The 23736-nt window shown below is 38.3% G+C and overlaps 1 pseudogene; it reads left to right on the top strand.

The window, feature by feature from the left end:
- Nucleotides 1-8048: 8048 nt before the first annotated feature.
- LOC148107500 (coiled-coil domain-containing protein 112 pseudogene) lies at nt 8049-16099 on the top strand (annotated as a pseudogene).
- The last annotated feature ends 7637 nt before the right edge of the window (nt 16100-23736 follow it).

Genomic DNA, 23736 nt, shown 5'->3' with positions numbered 1-23736 from the left:
CACAGCAAAGGAAATCATTAGCAAAATGAAAAGGCAAACCTACTGAATGAGAGAAAATATATGTAAGTCATATATATGAGAAAGCATTAATATCAAATTATATAAAGAACTCATACAACTGAATAGCAATAAAAGAATCCGATTCAAAATGAGCAGAGAATTTGAATAGACATTTCTTTCAAAAAGACGTGTAGATGGCCAACAGGCACATGATCAAATATTCAACATCACTAATCATCAGGGAAATGCAAATCAAAACCACAATGAGATATTCCTTCACATCTGTTAGAATGGCTAGTCTCAAAAAGACAAGAAATAAGAAGTGCTGGTGAGGATGTGGAGAAAAGAGAACCCTTGTGCACTGCTGGTGGGAATGTAAAGTGGTGCAGCCGCTATGAAAAACAGTAAGGGGCTTCCTCAAAAAATTAAAAATAAAATGACCATATGATGCAGCAATTCCACTTCTAGTTATTATCTGAAGGAAACAAAAACACTAATTTGAGAAGGTAATGTACCCCCATGTTCAATGTATTATTATTTATAATAGCCTAGATATGGGAACAACCTAAATGTCTACTGATAGATTAATGGATAAACAAGATGTATTATATGTATAACAATGAAATACTATTCAGCCATATAAAAGAATGAAATCTTGACATCCATGACATCATGGATGGACCTGAGTGCACTAATGCTAAGTGAAATAAGTCAGACAGAAAAAGACAAATACCATATGGTCTCACATATATGTAGAGTTTAAAAACAAACCAAGCAAAGAAGCAAACAAAACCAAGCTTATAGATACAGAGAACAGATTGGTTGTTGCCAGGCCCAGGAGTAACTATGGGTGAAGGGGGTCAAATGGTATAAACTTCCAGGTATAAAATAAACAAGTCATGAGGATATAATGTACAGAATACTGACTATACTTAGTAATATGGTATTGCATAATTGAAAGTTGCCAGGAGAGAAAATCTTACAAGTGTTCATTACAAGACAAAAACATAAAAAAAATTTATAACTATATATGATAAAAGATGTAATGAGATTTATTGTGGTGATCATCCACAATGTATAAAAATAGTGGATCGTTATGTTGTACACCTGAAACTAATATGATGTTATATGCCAAGTATACCTCAAAAGAAAAAGAGTAGAAGAGGGAGTTAAGATAGCAAAGTAGTAGGGGGCCCCATGCTAGCCTCATCCCCTAAACATAGCTAGATAAATATCAAATCATTGTGAACACCCAAGAAATTGATGTGAAGACTGAGAGACCAAACTGCACAACTAGAGGGAGAGAAGAGGCCATATTGTGGAAGGTAGGAGGTGCAGAGATGTGATTTGAGGGAGAAAAATATCATGGGTGCTGTGGAGGGGAGGGAGCCCTGATCAGAGACAGGGGAGAGAGAGAGAGTGAGAGAGAGAGAGAGGGAGAGCACAGTGCACAGGGATTGCACAAGAAAACCAATTCCTTCAAACCACTGACTGGGAAAATGAGAGGAGGTGATTATAATGAGTTTTTACAATTAGTGGAGTTCAAATACTGAAGTTGTAAAAGTCTGCACTGTGGCTGGTGTGGAGCCTGGTGGGCACAGCAGTGATCCTGTGGAGGAGGGCAGAGACCCAGGAGCAGATGGAGCCATCTGAGGATCTCCTGGTAGGCACTAGGAGAGATCTCCCCGTTCTTGGAGCACATCTGGAAGAGGTGGCACTACCTCTCAGGGCACAAAAGAGCGGGCAGGTGCCATTGCACTGCCCAGTTCCTTAGGATGTGGGCAGAGACACCTGCTGAGGGCAGCTAAACAAGATGCCCACTTTTTGCTGTGCTTTACTCTAAACTTTAACCAAGTACACATTGGTGTGACTGCCCTTCTGGGACAAACCAGCAACAGCCACAGTGTGGTGAGATCCTCCCCCAGAAGACCAGCACAAATACCCCTGCACACAAGTCTACTGACCATAGAGTGCTGCAAAGCTTCAGCTCTAGTGGAAATAGCGTCAGGCCTCTTTTAACAAGCAGATTAGACCGCACCTAGTTAAAACTTGCCACACATGAACAAGGTCCAAACACTCCCTACTGTAGGCGAGGAGAAACTCTGCAGACGACTGACCTGAGGGAAAGAGCAGCCAGAATACAGCAGCAGAGTGACCTAGACAAAACACCAATACAGAGGAATTCGTCCCAAAAGAACAAGAAAAGGTCATAGTCAGAGATCAAATTGAAACAGATGTAAGTAATATGCCTGAACCAGAATTTAAAACAACAATCATAGGGATACTTGCTGGGCTTGAGAAAAGCATAGAAGACACCAGGGAGTCCCTTGCCACAGAGATAAAAGACCTAAAAACCACTCAGACTGAAATAAAAAATGCTATAATTGACATGCAAAACCGACTGGATATAATGACCATAGGATGGATGAATCAGGGGAATGAATCAATGATACAGAAGATAAAATTATGGAAAATAATGAAGTTGAAAAGAAGAGGGAGAGAAAAATATTGGTTCACAACTTAGTGGTAGACTTAGGGAACTCAGTGACTCCATAAAGCATAATAACATTTCTATTATAGGAGTCCCAGAAGAAGAGAGGGAAAAAGGGGCAGAAGGTTTATTTGAGCAAATTATAGCTGAAAATTTCCCTAATCTGGGGAAGGAAACAGACATCCAAATCCAAGAGGTACAGAGAACTCCCATCAAAATCAACAAAAGCAGGCAAACACCAAGACATATTGTAGTAAATTTTGGAAAATACAGAGAAAAGGAAAATATCCTAAAAGCTGCAAGGGAAAAGAAATCCCTGACTTACAAGAAAAGACAAATAAGGTTAGCAACAGACCTATTCACAGAAACTTTACAGCCCAGAAGAGAGTGGCAGGATATATTCAATGTGCTGAATGGGAAAAATCTGCAGCCAAGAATACCTTATCCTGCAAAACTATCATTCAGAATAGGAGAGATAAACAGTTTCCCAGACAGACAAAAACGAAAGAAGTTCGTGACCACCAAACCAGTCCTGTAATGAATATTAAAGGGGACTCTTTCAGTGGGGGAAAAAAGACCAAAAGCAACAAGACTAGAAAGGAACAGAGAAAATCTCCAGAAACAATTTTACAGGTAACAAAATGGCACTAAATTCATATCTATAAATAGTCACTCTGAATGGAAATGGACTAAATGCTCCAATCAAAAGCCATAGGACATCAGAATGGATAAAAAATAAGACCCATCAATATGCTACCTACAAGAGACTCATTTTTAGACCTAAAAACACTTGCAGATTGAAAGTGAGAGGATGGAGAACCATTTATCATGCTAATGGGTGTCAAGAGAAAGCCAGAGTAGCCATACTTACATCAGAAAAACTTGATTTTAAACCAAAGACTGTAACAAGAGATGAAGAAGGGCATTATATCATAATTAAGGGGTTTATCCATCAACAAGATCTAACAATTGTAAATATTTATGCCCCCAACTTGGAAGCACCCAAATATATAAATCAATTAATAATAAATATAAAGAAACTCATGGATAATAATACAATATTAGTAGGGGACTTTCACACCCCACTTTCAGCAATGGACAGATCATCAAAGCAGAAAATCAATAAGGAAACAACGGCTTTTAATGACACACTGGACCAGATGGACTTAGGAGATATATTCAGAACATTTCATTCTAAAGCAGAATACACATTCTTTTCGAATGCACATAGAACATTCTCCAGAATAGATCACATACTGGGTCACAAACCAGGCCTCAACAAATACAAAAAGTTGAGATCATACCTTGCATATTTTCAGACCACAATGCTATGAAACTTGAAGTCAACCACAAGAAAAATTTAGAAAGACCACAAATACATAGAGGTTCAAGAACATCATAGTAAAGAATGAATGGGTTAACTAGGAAATTAAAGAAGAAATAAAAAAGTACAAGGAAGCAAATGAAAATGACAACATGACAGTCCAAAACCTTTGGAATCCAGCAAAGGTTCTCATAAGAGGGAAGTACACAGCAATAAAGGCCTACCTCAAGAAGCAAGAAAAATTTCAAATACACAATCTATCCTAAAGGAGCTAGAAAAAGAACACCAAATGAAACCTAAAGTCACCAGAAAAAGAGAAATAATAAAGATTAGAGCAGAAATAAATGATATAGAAATAACAACAACAACAAAAAACCCACAGTAGGACAAATCAATGAAAACAGGAGCTGGTTCTTTGAAAGAATTAATCAAATTGATAAACCCCTAGCCAGACTTATCAAAAAGAAAAGAGAAAGGACCCAAATAAATAAAATCAGTAACATAGGGCACCTGGGTGGCTCAGTCAGTTAAGTGTCTGACTCTTAATTTCTGTTCAGGTCATGATCTCAGGTCATGAGACTGAACCCCATGGTGGGCTCCATGCTGGGTATGGAACCTGCTTAAGATTTTCTCCCTCTCCCTCTGTCCCTCCCCCCTTGTGCTTTCTCTCTTTAAAAAAAAATAGTTAGATAGAATCATGAATGAGAGAGGAGAGATCACAACCAACACCACAGAAATACGAACAATAATAAGAGAATATTATGAAAATTGGGCAATCTGGAAGAAATGGATAAATTCCTAGAAACATATAAACTACCAAAACTGAAATAGGAAGAAATAGAAAATTTGAACAGACCCATACCCAGCAAAGAAACTGAATCAGCAATCAAAAATCTCCCAAAAAACAAGTCTCAGGCCAGATGGCTTCCCAGGGGTATTCTACCCGACATTTATTTATTATTATTATTTTCTTTATGTTATGTTAGTCACCATACAGTACATCATTAATTTTTGATATAGTATTCCATGATTCATCGTTTGCTCCATGCAATACGTGCTGTCCTTAATACCCATCACTGGGCAAAAAGAAGAGTTAATACCTATTCTTCTCAAACTGCTCCAAAAAACAGAAATGGAAGGAAAATTCCAAACTCATTCTATGAAGCCAGCATTACCTTGATTCCAAAACCAAAGACCCAGGGTGCCTGAGTGGCGCAGTCGTTAAGCGTCTGCCTTCGGCTCAGGGCGTGATCCCAGCGTTCTGGGATCGAGCCCCACATCAGGCTCCTCCACTATGAGCCTGCTTCTTCCTCTCCTACTCCCCCTGCTTGTGTTCCCTCTCTCACTGGCTGTCTCTCTCTGTCAAATAAATAAATAAAATCTTTAAAAACAAACAAACAAACAAACAAACAAACAAAAAAACCCAAAGACCCCACCAAAAAAGGAGAATTATAGGTCAATACCTCAGATGAACATGGATGCAAAAATTCTCAATGAGATACTAGCAAATCGAATCCAACAGTATACTAAAAGAATTATTCATGATGATCAAGTAAGACTTATTCCTGGGCTGCAAGGGTGGTTCAATATTCACAAATCAATCAATATGATACACCAGATTAATGAAAGAAAGGATAAGAACCATATGATCCTCTCAAGATGCAGACAGAGAGGGGGAAGCAGGCTCCCTGCTGAGCAAGGAGCCAGATGCAGGGCTTGATCCCAGGACCCCGGGATCATGACCTGAGCCGAAGGCAGATGCTTAACCCCCTGAGCCACCCAGGTGCTCTGCAACTTTTTTCTAGATATGTCTCCTGAGACAAGGGAAACAAAAGCAAAAATGAACTATTGGGACTTCATTAAGATAAAAAGCTCCTGCACAGCAAAGGAAACAGTCAACAAAACTAAAAGGCAACTTTGGAATGGGAGAAGATATTTGCAAATGACATATCTGGTAAAGGGTTAGTATCCAAAATATATAAAGTACTTCAAAACTCAACACCCAAAAACCAAATAATCCATTTAAAAAATGGGCAGAAGATTGAACAGACATTTCTGCAAAGAAGACATGCAGTTAGCTAAAAGACACATGAAAAGATGTTAGTCATCACTTATTATCAGGGAAATACAAATCAAAACTACCAGGAAATATCACCTCACACCTCTCATGGCTAAAATTAACAACACAGGAAATAACAGATATTGTTGATGATGTGGAGAAAGGGGAACCCTCTTATACTGTTGGTGGGAATGCAAACTGGTGCAGGCACTCTGGAGAAGGGTATGGAGGTTGCTCAAAAAGTTAAAAATAGACCTACCTTATGATTTAGCAATTTCACGACTAGGTATTTACACAAGGGATACAGAAATATTGATTTCCAGGGACACATTCATGCTGATGTTCATAGCATGTTCATAGCATCATTATCAATAATAGCCAAATGACAGAAGAGCCCAAATGTCCACTGACTGATGATAAAGAAGATGTGGTACATATACATACAATGAATATTATTCAGCCATCAAAAAGAATGAAATCTTGCAATTTGCAACAACATGGTTGGAGGTAGAGTATTATACCTAGTGAAAAAAGTCAGTCAGAGAAAGACAAATACCATATAATTTCACTCATACATGGAATTTAAGAAACAAGACAGATGAGCATGGGGTGGGGGAAGAGAAATGGAGGCAAACCATAAGAGAGACTCTTAACTATAGAGAACAAACTGAGGGTTGCTGGAGGGGAGGTGGGCACCGGGATGGTTTAAATGCATGATGGGTATTAAGGAGGGCACTTGTGACGAGCACTGGGTATTATAAGTAAGTGATGAATCACTAAATTATACTCCTGAAACTAATATTACACTCTATGTTAACTAACTAGAATTTAAATAAAAATTTGAAACAATAAAAAAAAAAGAAATGGAATATCTGATTCATGAATAAAACTGCTAAATATTAAGAAAAAAAGAAAAAGAGATACAGTATAGACCTTGAAACCATATCAAAAACTTTCTGCACTCTTAAAAATAGCTAAAGTATAATTTATTCCTAAAAATATCCGAAGTTACCTAGTATTTTATCCTCCTCTCAAACTAATAATCTAAATAAACATCAATTATAAGTTGAATATCCATTTCCCTGCACCTTGCTTTTTGTTGCCAAGTTATCTGTGTATAATATTCTAAACTGAAAGTTCCCCTTGTTACACTGAATATATTTCTCTATTGTTTAATGGCATCTATTGTTGCTGTGAGAAATCTGCTTGGTTTAATGTTTAATTACTATTTCTATTGGTAATCTGTCTTTTCTCCTGGTAGCTGGTAAGAGTGTCTCTTAATTCTTGATTTTTTTCTAGTTTAAGTATGATGGGTCTAGGTGTGAATATTTTCATAAATCCTGCTTGGTTCTTAGAGTTCACCTTCTATTTGAGGATGCAGATCTCTATTCAATTTTCAAAAATTCACAATACTTTTCAAACATTCCTTTTTTGTGATTCTGTTGTTTCCGTTTGGAAGTCTTATTTGTCTTTTTAGTCTATCCATTTCTTAGCACTTGGGTGACCATATAATTTATTGTCTAAATTAGGACATATTTGAGAGTTAAAAGGATTGTCCACTAGTAATTACAACAGGACAATGGATGTAAACTGGAACTCTACCAAGCATACTGGGGTGTATGATCTATTTAACATTTTTACAGATTTTATTCCCTATGTTATGATCTGGGTGAATCCTCAGTAATATTTTCTAACTTATTATTTTCTCTTCTATTGTCTCTGTTCCAAAGTTTACCAAATCTTTTGAATTTTTCAATCCAGTAGATTTTTAATTTCCAATATGTCTAGTCTTTCTGCTTTTAATTTGACTTATTTCATTTCTGTTTTTCATTGTTTTTATATAATTTTTAAATATAATTTATATAATTTTCATTTTAATCCTTAAGCATTCAAAGCATATTTATACTAAAGTTTTGGATAGATAGTTTCATAAATTTTTACCTGGAATGAAATTTTGTTGCAATTATTGATTTTTTTCTGGGTTACATTCATAGCATTAGAATTCTCCATGTGTTTTGAAATTTTGTTTTGCAGCCTAATTTTTAAGGACATTCCCCCCACTTCTTCTTTTCCTTCACACTTCTCTGTCTAGTGGTTTTATAGCTTTATTTTCTCAACTTCCTGAAACCCAGCTCTAACCCAGACAACTGTATAGAATTGCAGAACACCTGCCCATGGTCTCAGTAGGGCTAGGACATCAGGTTCTAGGCCAGGGGCAGTTGGCACAGTTCCTCAGGCGCATGGCGTGTTTGGTCCTTTTGCTTCTGAAGCAGTCTACAAAGTCATTACTGCAGGTAGTGGGTCCTACACATTTCCAACCTCCTTTTCCCAGAAGGAGCCTCACCTTGCACCTGTTTTCAAACCTGGCTCCAGTCTTCTGATTTCTATGGAACACCTTCAGTGTTCCTTCCCTGAGTTGCCAGCTGCCACTGCCTGCTTCAGGACCAGAGCCCAGCATGTCTGTGACCTCGGTTCCACCCAACTTTGGGTTTCTCTTCTATTTTGGTACACATCAATGCTTAACAGGTTTTGAACCCAGACAAGGCTTTTACTTTTATATCTTTATATACTTTTGCTATGTGTTAGATCGAGGAGGTACATTAGAGCAGGAACTAACTGTTCTATTTTGACCAGAATACATACAATTTTAAAATAAAGAAGTACACTGTATTTTTTTAAAACAAAAATGGGTGATTACAAAGTATCCAGACTTACCAAATTTGGAGGACATTTAGAGGTATGTATTTTTTTTTAAAGATTTCATTCATTTATTCGACAGAGATAGAGACAGCCAGCGAGAGAGGGAACACAAGCAGGGGGAGTGGGAGAGGAAGAAGCAGGCTCACAGCAGAGGAGCCTGATGTGGGGCTCGATCCCATAATGCCAGGATCACGCCCTGAGCCGAAGGCAGACGCTTAACCGCTGTGCCACCCAGAGCCCCTAGAGGTATGTATTTTTTGTACAAGTCTCTGAAACATTTTTGTAAATATGAGATAGTGGTAGTACTAACAGGATGAACAGAACCCTTTGTCTACAGGATGGTTTAAAATAACTTTTGCCAAACTGCAGTTATTTCTTTCCTAATTACATCGTATGGAAATCTTTTCTATTAGCTGAAGCATTTTCTGGTGCTTTATGACATTGTGACTTGGCTATTTTGAAATGAGACATATTTTATTCAGTTAAAAAAGACAAATATTAAGTTTTCCATGTAAAATAGTTATGAAATCTGCAGAAAAAAGAGAAAAAAAAAAAAAGAAAAGGAAGAAGGAAGAAAAAGCACATTTACTCCAGTGTTTTGAATAGTACTTGGCCTTAGTAAATATTTGTGGAAAAAATGAAAGGATAAGTATCTGAGTCTCACACCATTGCTGGTTATCCCTGAGTAGTCAAGGGAGTAGGGTAGGGAACATGTTGTGGATGGGACAGGGATAAGCGCAGCATGAGGGCTCACAGATTTAAGGTACTGGGTCAGGTGAGAGGTGAAGTGAAGTATAGAGTTAGTGTAATTGTCAAAGTATTTGTTGTTCTATAACTTGGTTGTAAAAAACAGTGATTTTTTTGATTTTGACATTTTTATGTGGTTGTGAGTTTTCTGAGTCACATCAAAACCATTATGCCAACTCAGCCACGTCTAACTGTCCTGCTTCCCATTTTGAGCCTATTTTACTGAGCTCTACTCATCATTCAGAGGTGAGGAGACAGGTCACAGTGTGAGGTTATATATAGATATCCTCCACACTGTGGAGGGAGCACATTTGGAGAAAAGAAGTACATGAGTCATCGCCCTGCTGTAGTCCCTGCATTGTGGAACCTAAAGGGAAGGTCCATTCAAGGCTATATTGGAATGAATAGCAGGTTCCAGCAACATAACTTTACCAATTTTTATGTCACCCAAGCCCCTAGAGGAGAAACAAGGAAATAGGTTGGATCTTAAAGAATTAGAGGGACAGAATGATTCTGGTTGAGTCACTGTGGCCTCCGCCTCAGCTCTTAGCCCCTGTGCATAACAGTGGTGGGCCTTCAGTTTCTAAATTTCTATGTGGGAAGCAAGTAAGGACTTCTCATTGGATCACTTATTCCCAAGACCCACTCCCAAGAGCAGAACTCTTCAATAACTACTGACTCAACTATTTTATCATATTGAAGGAAACAAAATAGGGTGTATGAGAGTATTTTAATATGCAAATCTCACTCAAAGTTTTCTCTGAGTCATTTTGTACTCTAATTTACAACATACTCTATAGCTCAACATAAATATATTCCCTTTAATTCTTCATAGGTTGACACTTGCTCTTATTGGCCAAAGACTAAATAGAACTTTGAGCAATCTCCTGAATAAGTGGGGAAACCAGTTCCAGCAGGTTCAAAGGACTCCTACTTAGACTGGTTTCTAGGAACTAGAAATCTGTATAAACACTGTGAGGAAGCTGAGCCAAGACTAAACCAATTACATTAAGTTGATGAAAATAAATTATGTTGTTTTTGTGTTATTTTCCCACTTCACTAGGTCTTTACTGCTAAGATTTGAGTCTAGGACATATTTTGGTTTTTGGCTTAGTATTATCAGCATCTGGTCTCTCTCTGTCCTTTCTCTTTTCCATTTTCTCCTGTTCCCTCCCACCAAAGACATATTTCTTTCCCATAATACCACTGTTGCTGCCACCTCTTTTATCATGAACTGTCCCATAAGATCTGACAGTATACCATACATGCTTGCTTCCTCAGGATGTGCCTAGCTTTGCTTCCTCTCCTTTGTCCTATGTATAGCTCGGCTATAAATATATTCTTGCCTTCATCTTCTCTACAATACCTCTAATGCTCCTGTAACACAAACTATTACCAATATAAAATCCATGTCATTTGTTTCTTCTTTAATAATCCTTGAAATCCATTTACTGGTAAAAATCCTTTTAAACCTTAGGAATAATACTCACCTATCACTATCCAGATTTTCTATATTTATAGATTAGATTATAATTATAGTGTCTTATTTTACTAGTTGTATTGATAAATAGCCCTATATAATTGTAAATAAAGCATTAGAAGTAGTCCCTTAGCCATCTCCTGTCCCAACAAAAAGTATAATTGTGTATTATATAATATATAGTATATTAAAACTATATAGCAGACATACACATATACATTTTCCCCAAAGTCCTTTCAGAATGATGTAACATAATAAATTTACCAAAAGACAAAATTAGGATGATGAGTGGCAGTTAGAAACTGGAAAAACAGCATTAATTTGGCAACTGATTAGCTATTTTTCTGTTGAGCAGAAGATAAGAATCCAACTCTGAAAAGAACTAAGTCCCCATCTTTGACATTAAGTTTCCTCAAATGTGCAGGTATTAAAAAGAATTATAATTGAGCATAGTGTTCCAAATTTATTACTTAGTACATAACATAGCAGGTACTAAATTGAATTGAAGAATGAAACTAAAGAAGATATCATAGGAAAATAAAGTGGAATCTTGTAAAATTAAAGACCCCGTTTTTCATAGAAATTGTTTAGAAGTTGCTTAACTAGGAGTGTGCAAGAAAATTGCAAAGTCTCTTTATTTTAGACATGGTTGTATTCACTGACATGCTTCAACCTGGTAATAAATCAGCCTGGGAACCTTTTACATAAAGGGATGTCACTATAAATTAGCTTTTACATTTTATCTTAAGTAGTATCATCATAAAATATTTAATCAAGACACTAAAGCTGTCAAAGTAGTTGGATAATTTGAGACCTGGTGTGTAAAAAAGATCTGATTCTTTCATGTTGGGATTTCTCCTTGTTATATAAATTTTGATTTGTGAATTTACTAGAACTTGCCATAGTAATAACAATAGATAACTTATTTACAAATTATAACTATAACAAATGTTTGGCAATCAGAGATACTATTTAAATACTTTGGTTAGAAACTAATCAGAACAGACTAAATTTAAAGAAAATAACACACCAAAATGCTTTGTCTTATTTTGCTCTGAAATGAAGAAGAAGCTATTCTTACCATGCAGATGTTTTTTTCTATTCTTTTTTAGTTTATCTTTCCATATATTTGTCAATTATTTCACATTTTTGAATAATAATAATGATAATGATAATTTGACTTTACATACAAGATAAAAATTGATCTTTTCCACACTCTTCTTAGGCAGGGAGAGTAGGAAACAGATAAAGAAACTGAAGTCTAGAAGGGTCACTGGGTGTCCCTTCTGTCCTGGCTTCTTATACTTCAGAAGGCAGCAAGAGCCCATCTTTTGGCTACTTGTCAGGATTACCATTTTGTTTGCCTCTTCCTAGTGGAGGATCCTTGCTTTTCTCTTCACTGGCTCTTTGACCCACAGGCTGCACCAGTTAACTATCGCCTGCCTCGGGCACTTCTTGACTTCTGTGACTGGTTTAGCTCTGCATTTCTGACTTTGATCTTTGCCTTTACTGTTTGTTCTCTGCCTCCCTGCAACCTCAGTGGCCATGAAAATCACTTCCTGCCATCTGCCCCAGTTCCTTGAGCCTATTTCAATCAGGCCAGCTCTGTCCAGCCTCCTACCATGAGAGGAGGATCAGATATCCTGCCCAGAGCAACAGAGTCTGGATGATAACACAAATAAAAGCACTTTTGCAATATGCCATTCAAATTGTTGAAGATAACAACCATCACAAATTCTCAACTATTTTCAGTCATTACCAGCCTGGCCACATTGATCAAACAAATAAATATTGTGAAGGTAGATCTGTGAATTTCTCTTACTTTTTAAAAGCTGAAGTAATAAATTCCCCAAGTATAGACTTCAAACAACATCTGTTGACTTAATTAGAGAAGAAATGCTTCAAGGATGAATTCTTTTCCTAAACTTGGTTGTCTTTTCAACAGATGATACATCTGAAACAATAGGTAGGGAGCAGATGTGGGATAGTCTGAGTCCTAGCTTGCATTTGGCAAAACTCTGACTACGGAGTGAAACCATTAAAGATGTTGTCAGTGAGACTGATGATGTTACGCATTTTGAAACTGTCCTTGACAAATTATATAAAATGCACAATTCTCTCCAAAGACACACCATGAATTGTAGCAAAATGTAACACATAATACACCCTTTTTCAGGGGCAAGAATTTTATTAGTTCACTAAGGCACATTCAGACTGAGTTAAGACAGATTCTGAAATAATTCTACTAAAATATGTCATTGTAAATAGTTCAGAATCAAATGGAAAAAGAAGCATGAATGTACTGAGAAGAGACTGTTTAAATAACATATGACCCTCTCCCAGTGTATGATTTCCCCTTCCATGTTGGAGTGGGGAAGGTGGGCCCTGCAGAAGCAGGTCCCAAGGATTGTGAGATCATGGATGAGAAACCTGAATCCAGAGTGCCAGTCCAGTGTTTTGATCTGAGCTTCTAAAGCAGGAGTGACTTGCCTTGTCTTACGAAGAAACCAGAGGCATCTTAGATGGATTGGGTCAAATTTCATCTCCTCTGCCCCCAGTGATTGATAAGTTAAAATATTATTTTGTATTAAAAGAGAAATATATATGACATATAATTTTAAATTCTTATAGACTTTTAAAATGAAGAATAAGAATTCAAAGAAATCTTGTGCTTGCATTGGTTGACCACCCCTCAACTAATGGCATGTATTTACCTGCCTTTGTCTTAAGGATACTTATATGGACATGCCGAAAAAGAACAGAAAGATAGCAAAAAATTGTGTATCTAAGTATGGAGTCAGAATGGACAGGCAAAGCACAACGTTAGGAAGCTTGGAGCAATTCCAGGGACCAAAGCTGAAATCCATGCAGGACTGAATAAGCTAGTTCTCTTCATTATTTCCTACCTGCCTTTTTTCCATAGAACTAAAGCAGAAAGTCATTGAGTCTCAGGGTTCAGAGAGACTTTTTAGGGCCATTAAATCCAATCTTCTTATTACATAAAAATTCCACAAGAGTTTTAAGAAGTAGTTTTCAAGTGTCTTCTGGAATACTTTCAAAGACAAAGAACTCATTATAATGTAAGAAAGCTTTTCTACCTTCCAAGAATGTGAATTGTTTAGAAGTACAGGATTGTTACAACACTAGTTTCTAAAAGTCAGATAGTAGGAAGAAAAATTGTCCTTAGGAATCTATTTATCCTGGCTTCTCATTCAGGGCTTGTTTTCACAAAACTTTAGTAGAAATACTTGATTATAAATTGGTCTAAAGGAAACTGACTTGGCAGCTGTAAGGGAAGTCCAAATTTAAGCCAGAGGGAAAAGAACAAATGACATCATAGGAAGTTGTGAAACCTAATTCAGTAGAGAGACAGGCAGAGTTATTGACCACAACCTAAGACAACTTATTTTTCAGTAAAAAAAAAGTGCTATGATCCACTAGTGGAATATTTCTTCCTTCTTCCCCTCATTTTCCCCTCCTGGATTCCAAAGTGCAGGTGGCCCAGATACACAGCATTACCTCAGAGGGGAAATATTTTAAAGCTATTGTCCTATTCTTAAATCAACAAAATTAAAGAATCTACAATAAATCATAAGTGATTCTAGTATTCTACAAAAAATTCCACAAAAATCCTACAAAAACAAAAATCACAGTGATTCTATAATTACCTCCAATTCTAGAGAGTCAATTGCATATCACTTTCCAAAAAATATATATATAGGACACTATTTTGAAATGACAAAAACGTTGTGCTTGTAATTAAGCAATGGATTCTTCTCTCTTATCAAGTGCAGATACTTCTGTAAAGATTTTATTTGTATTTTACACATAATAACCACCACTCTGGGATATCATCATCATTCCCCATTAATGCCATATTAACTGAAAATCTATACAAAGGTAGGATATGTATGAAAGTCAAACAAATTTGGGGGTTTACATACTGACATTTAGCTCCTGCTCACCAGCCACTTAAGTGAAGGCTTATAGTAGAATGTGCCTGGTCTACTAATATGTATAGAGATCTCAGTCAAAACTTTTATTAGAGAGACGACTGAAGAAAATCATCCTATTCATACAATAGCAGAAGAGACTCTAGTGATCCAAACCTTTTTAAAGTGTGACTGGACATCCTAGGATAAGGAGACATGTGAGAAATACCATCAGCATTAAAGAGAACAAGCAAGGCCAAAATATAGAAAACTGACTTGAGGAACTAATGATAATCTGAGCTATAAACTATTTTGAATTTACATATAATAAATTCAACCACTGTAATAGCCTTATGAGGTAAATACTGTATTATCCCATTTTGTGGATGAAGAAATTAAGGCACAGTGCATCCACAAACCTGGTCTCACATGCAGGGAACAATCTGCTTATTCTATAGTGTCCACTGAGTGAACCCCTAGGCCCACCTGGCTAGAATGGCCCCAGCAATTCTAAGAGAAAAGAATTCTGAGTGTGCCTCAGTGAACTAATAAAATAAAATAAAAAAGAAAACTAATAAAACTTTTCAGCTTCAAAACAAAAAGCAGAAAGCTACTTGGACTGGGCAAAGATCATGTTTAAAGCAGCAAAATTTTGCGATCAAATTATTAGCAGAAAAAGATAAACACAGTCTTTTCTACAACCAAAAAAAAGACTTCATTACTGAGCATAGTGTGGTGGAAGAATTGGAAAATAAATTAGTGGCAGGAAAGGAGGAAGAGCAAAAATCCAGCAACAGCTGGTCAAAATACGTAATGATGTAAAGAAACTCCAGCATTAGTTAAAAGAAGTGACACACCTAATTTTATTGAAAAGCTCAGAGAAACAATGGAACCAGTTGAAAATGCAATGAACACTTTTAAATAAGAGCAGAATTTGATATATGAAGAGCTTATTAAAGAAGAGAAAATAACTAATGAATGCCATATCCAGAAAAACTGACACATGGGCTTTGGGTCACTCAGAAACACACGAGCTTTCATAGCAATGTCAAGCAAAGTTCCTGTAGACAAAGTACCATCATATAATCTTCTAAGAGAAATATGGATTCTGAAAAATTCTTTCAGCAAACAGGAAGATGACAAGGGCAATGGACTATGATTATTACTAGAACTCTGTAACAGTGAGGAACAAACATAAAGAGAAGCCTACATTTATGGGAGAAGTTCTAGAACACTACCCTGGATGAACACAGGATGAAGTGCAACAGCATGAAAAATGCTAGAAAAATTTCTGACTCTAGAAGAAAGGAAAAAAAGTCTATTAAGAATTGGAAAACTAGGGGCGCCTGGGTGGCACAGCGGTTAAGCGTCTGCCTTCGGCTCAGGGTGTGATCCCAGCGTTATGGGATTGAGCCCCACATCAGGCTCCTCCGCTATGAGCCTGCTTCTTCCTCTCCCACTCCCCCTGCTTGTGTTCCCTCTCTCACTGGCTGTCTCTATCTCTGTCGAATAAATAAATAAAATCTTTAAAAAAAAATTGGAAAACTAAAAACAGCAAAAATTTGGGGATTTTCAAGTAAAGGCCGGATATACTTATGCTTCCTCATAATAAACAAGAAGATGATGAAAGTAAAAAGAGGAACAAAGAAGAAAATTGCCAGTTGAAGCTTGCAAAAAAAACAGAAAAGTATATAAATATCAATGAAATATGTTTCTTATACTTAAAAGAAGTTAAGAGAAAAATGTAGCAGAAGGAGCACTGATGTTAGTTTAAACTAAAGTTACTATTAGAAAGTTATGCCCAGGAGAAATAAAAGTAGGAAGAACTTTTGAGGTTTGAAAAGGAGATATGGGCAAAGGCAGAAACCAGGAAAAACACTGGTGATGAAATTTCCAGGTTTCAAGAAACAGATTTACGTAACTTTGGATCAAAAATTTTAGGTAGGCAAGGGAAGAGGAGAAGGCAGAAAACCACGAAGACTGGACAAATTAAGAGTGAAACATGCTAGTAGAGATCCCTCTAGGCTTTACTAATTTATCAAAGTTTGGAAAGAATGGACCAAAGATATAGGAACAAGTTCTGGGCCACTTCCGCATATTCCCCACTGGGCTTTTTCAACTTAGAGACAGGGACAATAGAAAACATGAGATAATGAACTTGTATACAGTTGACGAGAATGTTAGGGAAATACAGTGACGAAACATCTTTAAATAACACTAACCTCATCAGTTAATTATTAATTGTATTATGTGAATTATGTGTATATGTGAATTGACAGGTACGAGGTTCCATACTGACATTGCTGTGAATATTTTCTATTTATATTAAGAAAACATTTAGTTTATATGTTGGCCTATGACTGATGTAAAAGCTATTGAAATAAGTTTACATTACAAACATTACTTCATTCAATGCACAGCAAATTGAGAAGTTTGTTTCTTTATGGAATAACAGAATTAATTGGAACGATTTCAGAGTGGTATTTTTTTAAACCAAAAATCTGTAACTTTTGGAGGTAAGTTGGCTTGAGTAAAAAAAATGTAACGTTTTCTTTTTAGAGTTGTAACATAAGTTCATACTTCTTCTAAGTTTAACAAATTGATAGTTTGACAATTACTGCATTTTTGTATAAGCATTTTGTATTTGTTTGAAGCAAAAAAAAAAAAAAAAAGAAAGAAAGAAAGAAAGAGAGAAAGAAAATGAAAAAGGAAAGAAACGAAAACACAAAGTTCCCAAAGGAAACAAAACCATTACATAGATGACATTCAAACCCAGGCTGTCTTGCTCTAGAGTACCTCCTTTTACTATGCAGACAACCTCCAGTGGCAGAAAAATTTGAATAGCTAATATTCTACCCAAATACCTAATGGATACTGAGAAAGTGTTATAACCTTAAAAAAAGAACAAGAGCTCCTAGATGTTGAAAACGTGAATAAGTTGAATAAAACAATAAAAGGACCAGAAAACAATTTCTCGGAGCTACCACAATAGTAGTTGCAGGGGATTCAGTTTACGGAGGAGCCCAGATCTGCAGTGACGGAATCTAGCAGTCACTGCAGCCGTTCCCATGGTTATGGAGTCAGGTTGCTGCTGCTGCTACAAAGGGGTCTGCGGTGACAGCTACTTTTGGTGCCTTGGGCCACCTAAGGACACAACCTGGCAGCACCTTGCCTGCTGTGCCGGCAGCATCTTTTGCCTCCTACGCTGGGGATTCCTTGTTGTTGCTGAGGAACTTGTTGCACCAATAACTACACAACCTGCAATTATTGAGGAGTTACCCCATGGAAGGATCCTTGATCCAAAGGTGACGGGACTGGGTATGTACTCTTGCCCCTCAGAGGGACTGTGTGGAGACGCATAGCTTTCAGCTTCCTTTTCGAAGCTGTGCTGTAGGACCAGCCCTCAGCTTTTCACGAAGCTGTGGCCTTCTCCGTAATGCTCTTTCCTCTCTTGCTTCGCTCCCATTTGCTCTCTCTCCTGGTTCTCTGGCACTGCGCTTCCCCGTAGTAAGTTTTTACCTCAGGTGCTGTCTTCTAGGAGACCCAGTCCATGACCATAGCCTTCGAGAAGGGCAGAATCAGTCCCGAGGCATTACAGCCAGGACCACGCTTCCCAAGAAGCCTCATCTCGCGGGATCTCAGCTGTTCTGAGGCCAGCTGGGAGCCCTGGGATGAGAAACACCTGAGCGCCCGCGTACCAGAGGCACCTGAGCTCCTCTGTAAGGCGTCTGGCTCACGCCACTTATCAGCCACCCCAGTGCTCATGCAAACCTTGGCTCCTCTTGCCCCTTCGGAGCCACAGTGCAGCCGGCCTCACCTCCGGGGCCTGGCCAGGTGTGGGGAATGGGCTCTGGCCCAGAGGCTGTCCAGGAGCCAACCACTGAGGCCAGATGCAGGGCGGGAACCGTGCATGGGTAGGCTGGAAATCTACAGACTGCCAGGAAGGCTCACCAAGTGCTCAGAAAATGAATGAAAAAGACTATGTCTTAGACAAATCAGCACGACATGCTGAGCAACAAATAAACAAAAGGAACACATAAACAAAAGATTATAAAAGCTTCAACTGAAAAAAAAATGTCATTTACAAAGGAACAAGAATCAGTCTGGCATGAGCGCGCTTGGAATCTAGAAAACAGGGGGGCAATGCCTTCAAACATTACAATCGTCAAACTCCCACCCAGGGTGAAAGCAAAACAAAACAAAGAAAAAATTCAGACATGCAAAGAATTAGATAATTTACCCCATACACATCTTTTTACAAGAAGTTACCCAGGACTGGACTCCAGGAAAAGAGGTATATTCAAGAAAAAGGAAGACAGACTGAGGAGACAGTGATTTCCACTTGGAAGGGCAAAAAAAAAGAGAAGTTCTAGGATCACAGCTAAACGGACAACTAAAAACAAAACCAGCCAGATTGGAACAGGAGAATGGAAGTCTGGGTGAAAAAGGGAGCTGCATGAACTAGTATGATGTAGGGTCTGAAAATGGGAAGGCGGTGAGCAAGGCAAATGCTATGAGAAATCAAGAAAGCAATTTGAAATTTTAAGCAAAATACATAAGAAAGTCATTATCTAAAAATGAAGGAAATTATAATGTTAAATAATTTTAAGTAATTGGGGAGTATAAGAAAAGTTAGTCCATTTGACCTCGATGCTTAGAATTGTCCAACAGTGGCATAGGGTCATGAAATCAGGGAAGGAAATGCAATTCCAGCCCACTATTTGGCAGCATTATAATTTCCTTCATCGTGGACAATAATAACAGCATACTAATAATAGAATGCTGTTTGTTGGTTCCCATCGTTTAGCATGAATCTATATAAAGCAAGAGAGATATGGTAGAAGTATAAAATATAATGATAAAGTCCAAGTGTAGTCGACCCAAGATAGGAGATGGAAGGAGAGGGACAAAAGGAGTGTTCGTATTCTTATCCTCCAGAATAGGGAAATAAGAAATCCTGTTGAAGGTGGATGGAAAATTCAACCACGAGAATCAATGAGATTACTTTGGGATACAGTGCAATGAAAAGTGAAGAGGGATACCTAGGATAGAATCCCAAAGAATAGCAAAAGTTTAAAAAAAGAAAAGGTAGGCAGTTAGCGCAAACACCTGGAAGGCACCAAAGGGAGGCAGAAGGGCAAATGAAGGTATTGTGACAAGGAAGTGTTGGGGGGAGGATGAGCCCAACTGTAACCAATGCTGCTGAGCTCCCGCAAGATAAGGCCTGGGTGTGTCCTTTGGATTTGGCGGCAGGAAGAAGAATGCTGGGAGCTGTAGCCGCAGAGCCCTGTGTTGACAAAGAAAGTGTGGCACAGTAACAACAGAATTGGGTGATGCTGCAGTTTGGGAGTGAACGAGAGGAAAGGAAAAGGGTGGCAAACAAACAGCGATGTTGGATCACAGGACCATTTTGGAGTTGTCAGGTAGAGAGGGAGATGGACTCATTCAAATGCTGATTGGAAGGTGGTGGGGGAGAGGGAGAGGTTGAACCGGAAGGATCTGGGCCGGTGGACTCCAGAGACCAGAGCACGGAGTCCACTGAACAGGGAACAGGGCACTTCCTCCTCCGCAGCAGGAGGAAGGAGGTAGCAGATCCCGTAATCGCAGTCAGATGTGTAGCAGGCAGGAGTCTGGGGAAGTTCCTGTCTGACAGCGTCTAATTCCTCTATGAAGGAAGACGCCGGCCTGTGTCTGCTGAAAGAGAACAAGCGAGCAGATTAGGACTTGCTTTATTGTGCGATTTTTCCTCGACAATCCAGGGCAGAGACAAGGCAGGTGGAGAGCTGAGTCCATTCAAGATTGGGGTTTTGCCTGGTAGGTCCAAAAGGTACATAGGTAGTTTCTGGGAGCACAGAGGGAGGAAGGCAGGGGCAGGCCAATTAGCAAAAGGCTAATTTGTCAAAAGCTAATTTTGCAAATAGTGAAAAGAACTTCAGTTATGTAATGAAAGAAACTTTTTTAATGGAAAGCAGGAAACAAGAGGGTCATAAGTTGCACTTTGAATAATGAGCCCAACACAAATAATGTTTACATTCAGAATTTATTAACCTAATTTGGGCTAGAGGAAAAACCTGAATGCCCTCTTCTAAAGCTGGGCAATTGAAAATTCCAGAATGTAGGGATTCTGGAATTCTGTAAGCTCAGTCTTTGCAGACAATAGAGAAGCATCCTAGAGAAATAGGCTCGGCTCACCTGGGGAAGAAGCCTCGTGTTTAGGTGCCAATTGGGGCAGGAAACATCTGATTGTAAACTTCTATGGAACTATTCCACTGTGATGGGAAAGATGCATGAAAAAGTGGACTGTTCTAGAAAAGGGCTTGATATTCCTGGATGCAGCCAACTGGGCATTGTGCTTCCCTGGGCTCAGCTCTGCTCAACTTTTCTGGAATGGCGTTTTGGCAGCTCGAGTCCCTTCATCAGGCATCTGTGGGACCTTAATGATGGTGCTGGCTCAGGAAGAGAGCTATGCCAGGTGTTGATGAACTTTGGTCCAAAGACACTATGATTTTGCAATGACTGCAAGAGCTGCTTTTGACTTAGGTCCTCTAAGAAGGTCTAGCAGTCAGGATTCTGTGGCACAAAAACAAAGAGCTCCCCATATTAGGGTATGTTGAGGGATACAGGGCATTCCTGAAGGAGATTGAGATAGGTAGTGGTGCTCACTGCTGTCAAATACCCCATAAAATAGAGCTGACCAAAGTCTATCATTAGAGATTAATTTCAGCCTCTTTTCTTTGTTTGCCGCTGTTGCCTAAAGCTCAGAAGCATCATTTAGCAATACACTGACACATGCTTTTTGTACCAGAAGTGAGGCTGAGAGGAGAAGGAAAGTGGGGACTCATTCAAGTCTAAGGATCCTTATTCATTAGGACTCAGGGTCTATTTCCCTTCTTCTTTTTCTTCTGAAACCTCATATTATCTGGGTCTCCTTTGAGATTTTTATCTCCTTTCACTTGAACTATAGTTATTTATTTAAATGTCATCTTCTCTTACACTTTTGGCCAGATTTTGCAAAATGACTGTGTTGGGTACGTTTGACCTGCAGGTTTTTTTTTTTTTTCCCTTTTACCTCACATAGAACTTTAAAAAACCAAAAAAACTAGAATTGGTTACCAGATATAAAATTTAGAAGCCTTCACATAAAAATGAGGATCTATAACTTCTCTTAAAATATCAGAAGATCTGCATCACTGGCTACAGTTTCCCACATCTGAGGCTGAGTAGTAACTGTCCCTTTATTAGAGCACGCACTTTCCAGGACACCCCAGTCCCCACCCAGTTGCTTTGCCTACCTGTAATGCCTTTTTTGCCTCTGGAAATCTTGAGACTAGTTAGGAAAATATGATTGTAGATTGAGCGTGAGTCAGTAAGAACTTGGACTGCTCCCAGTGGCGGCTGGGAAGAGATAAGAAGGGAAGAACACAGGAAAGAAAGTGTAAAGAAAGAATTTTCAACATTTAGTGACCAATTCAGTATGGCTTGATGGGAAAGGAGTTGTGACCCTGAGTGGTCACATGGCCACAATAAGCATGGTTGGTAGCCAGTCAGATGCTTTTTACCAGATGGTGTACACATCCCCCAGCTGCTTTGAGAGTTGACTGATAATTACTTGCAGTTGCCCCCTTCTCCAGAAAATGGCCATCCATGAAAGGAATGAGAGCACTAACATTGGGACCACAGCCTTATTTAGTTTCCTTCCTTGAATCTCACTTTCTTTACTCCATTTTTTAAAAAGATTTATTTATTTGTTTTGTGGGGAGGGGCAGAGGGAGAGGGAGAGAGAGAATCCCAAGCTGACTCCTCACTGAGCACAGAACCCTATGCAGGACTCAGGACTCGGTCCCACAACTCTGAGATCATGACCTGAGCCGAAATCAAGAGTCGGTCGCTTAGCTGACTGAACCACCTAGGCGCCCCTGCTTTATTCCTTTTATTCTGAGAGTGCTTTCTCAATAAATCATGAACACCAGAATCTCAGTAAATTAGGTAGTTCTTGGGAACCCAGCCTTAGATAGTATTCATAACAGAATTATGTAGCTTAAACTTGGGAAATGGCTAACACTGGGGAGATAAGATCTAGGACTTCCTCCCCGTAGGGATTCTTTTATAATCATGGTTTTATCTCTAGCTTGGCAGCACAGGGCCTGGCATATACATTGTGCAGCAAATTTTATTTTGTTTGTCAAATGAATTTGATTTGGAGTCTATTGAGTTTGAAGCAGCAGCAGGGCATCCAGTGTGAGATATGGTGCATGGGAGCGGGAAAGTGATTGTGGCTGGATATTTAGGACTTTCACAGGGAGAAAAATAGTTCAAGAAGGAGGGAGTAATTAGTGTCAAGTCCAAATAAAATCTTGAGTTTTTCAACATAAAGCAGCCAGTATTTGTCTTTACCTCAATTAGGTACATAACTCCAATTACTCTAGATCAATGATTTACAATCCTTTGGTAATGTTTAGGCAAAATTTCAATTAGTGAGTTTTGCTCACTACTAGTAAGTAGGCCCAGTGGAAAAGATTAACATTCCATTGGAGAAATACTTGCGGATTTTGCTTATTTCTTCTGTATTTTATTCCCAAACAATTGAGTGAGCCATCTGAGATTCTTTTAGGACAAGGAAGTGTGTAAAGTAATCAAGTGTTTATTGTACTTACACTCGAGATTTATGCCTATCTCTCTTCATTACGTTAATTATATTTTTAAAAAAATAAAAATAAGAAAAAGACAAAAGCATTCAGATATTCCAAAGGTTACACTATTTATCTTTTCAAATACAAGTCTCCAGTATCCTAAGGAGGGTGGTTTTGAATGCTTTACATCTTGGTTTTCTAATTTCAACCCATAAACTGTAATTATAGCTCTTTATAACATGCTAAATAATTCCTCCCTGACTGCATGTTTATACCTTTCAAATATTTATAGACTGTCATCATTCCTTAGTCATCTCTTTGCAAAGTTGCACATATTTTGTTCCTATAATATTTTTCATAAATCAATCTTCTC

Source organism: Ursus americanus, chromosome 29, assembly GCF_024610735.1.
Source record: "Ursus americanus isolate L20-20 chromosome 29, mUrsAme1.1.p, whole genome shotgun sequence".
In the NCBI taxonomy this organism is placed as follows: domain Eukaryota; kingdom Metazoa; phylum Chordata; class Mammalia; order Carnivora; family Ursidae; genus Ursus; species Ursus americanus.
Note: the sequence above shows the minus strand (reverse complement) of the source record. Positions and strands in the feature narration are given on the sequence as shown.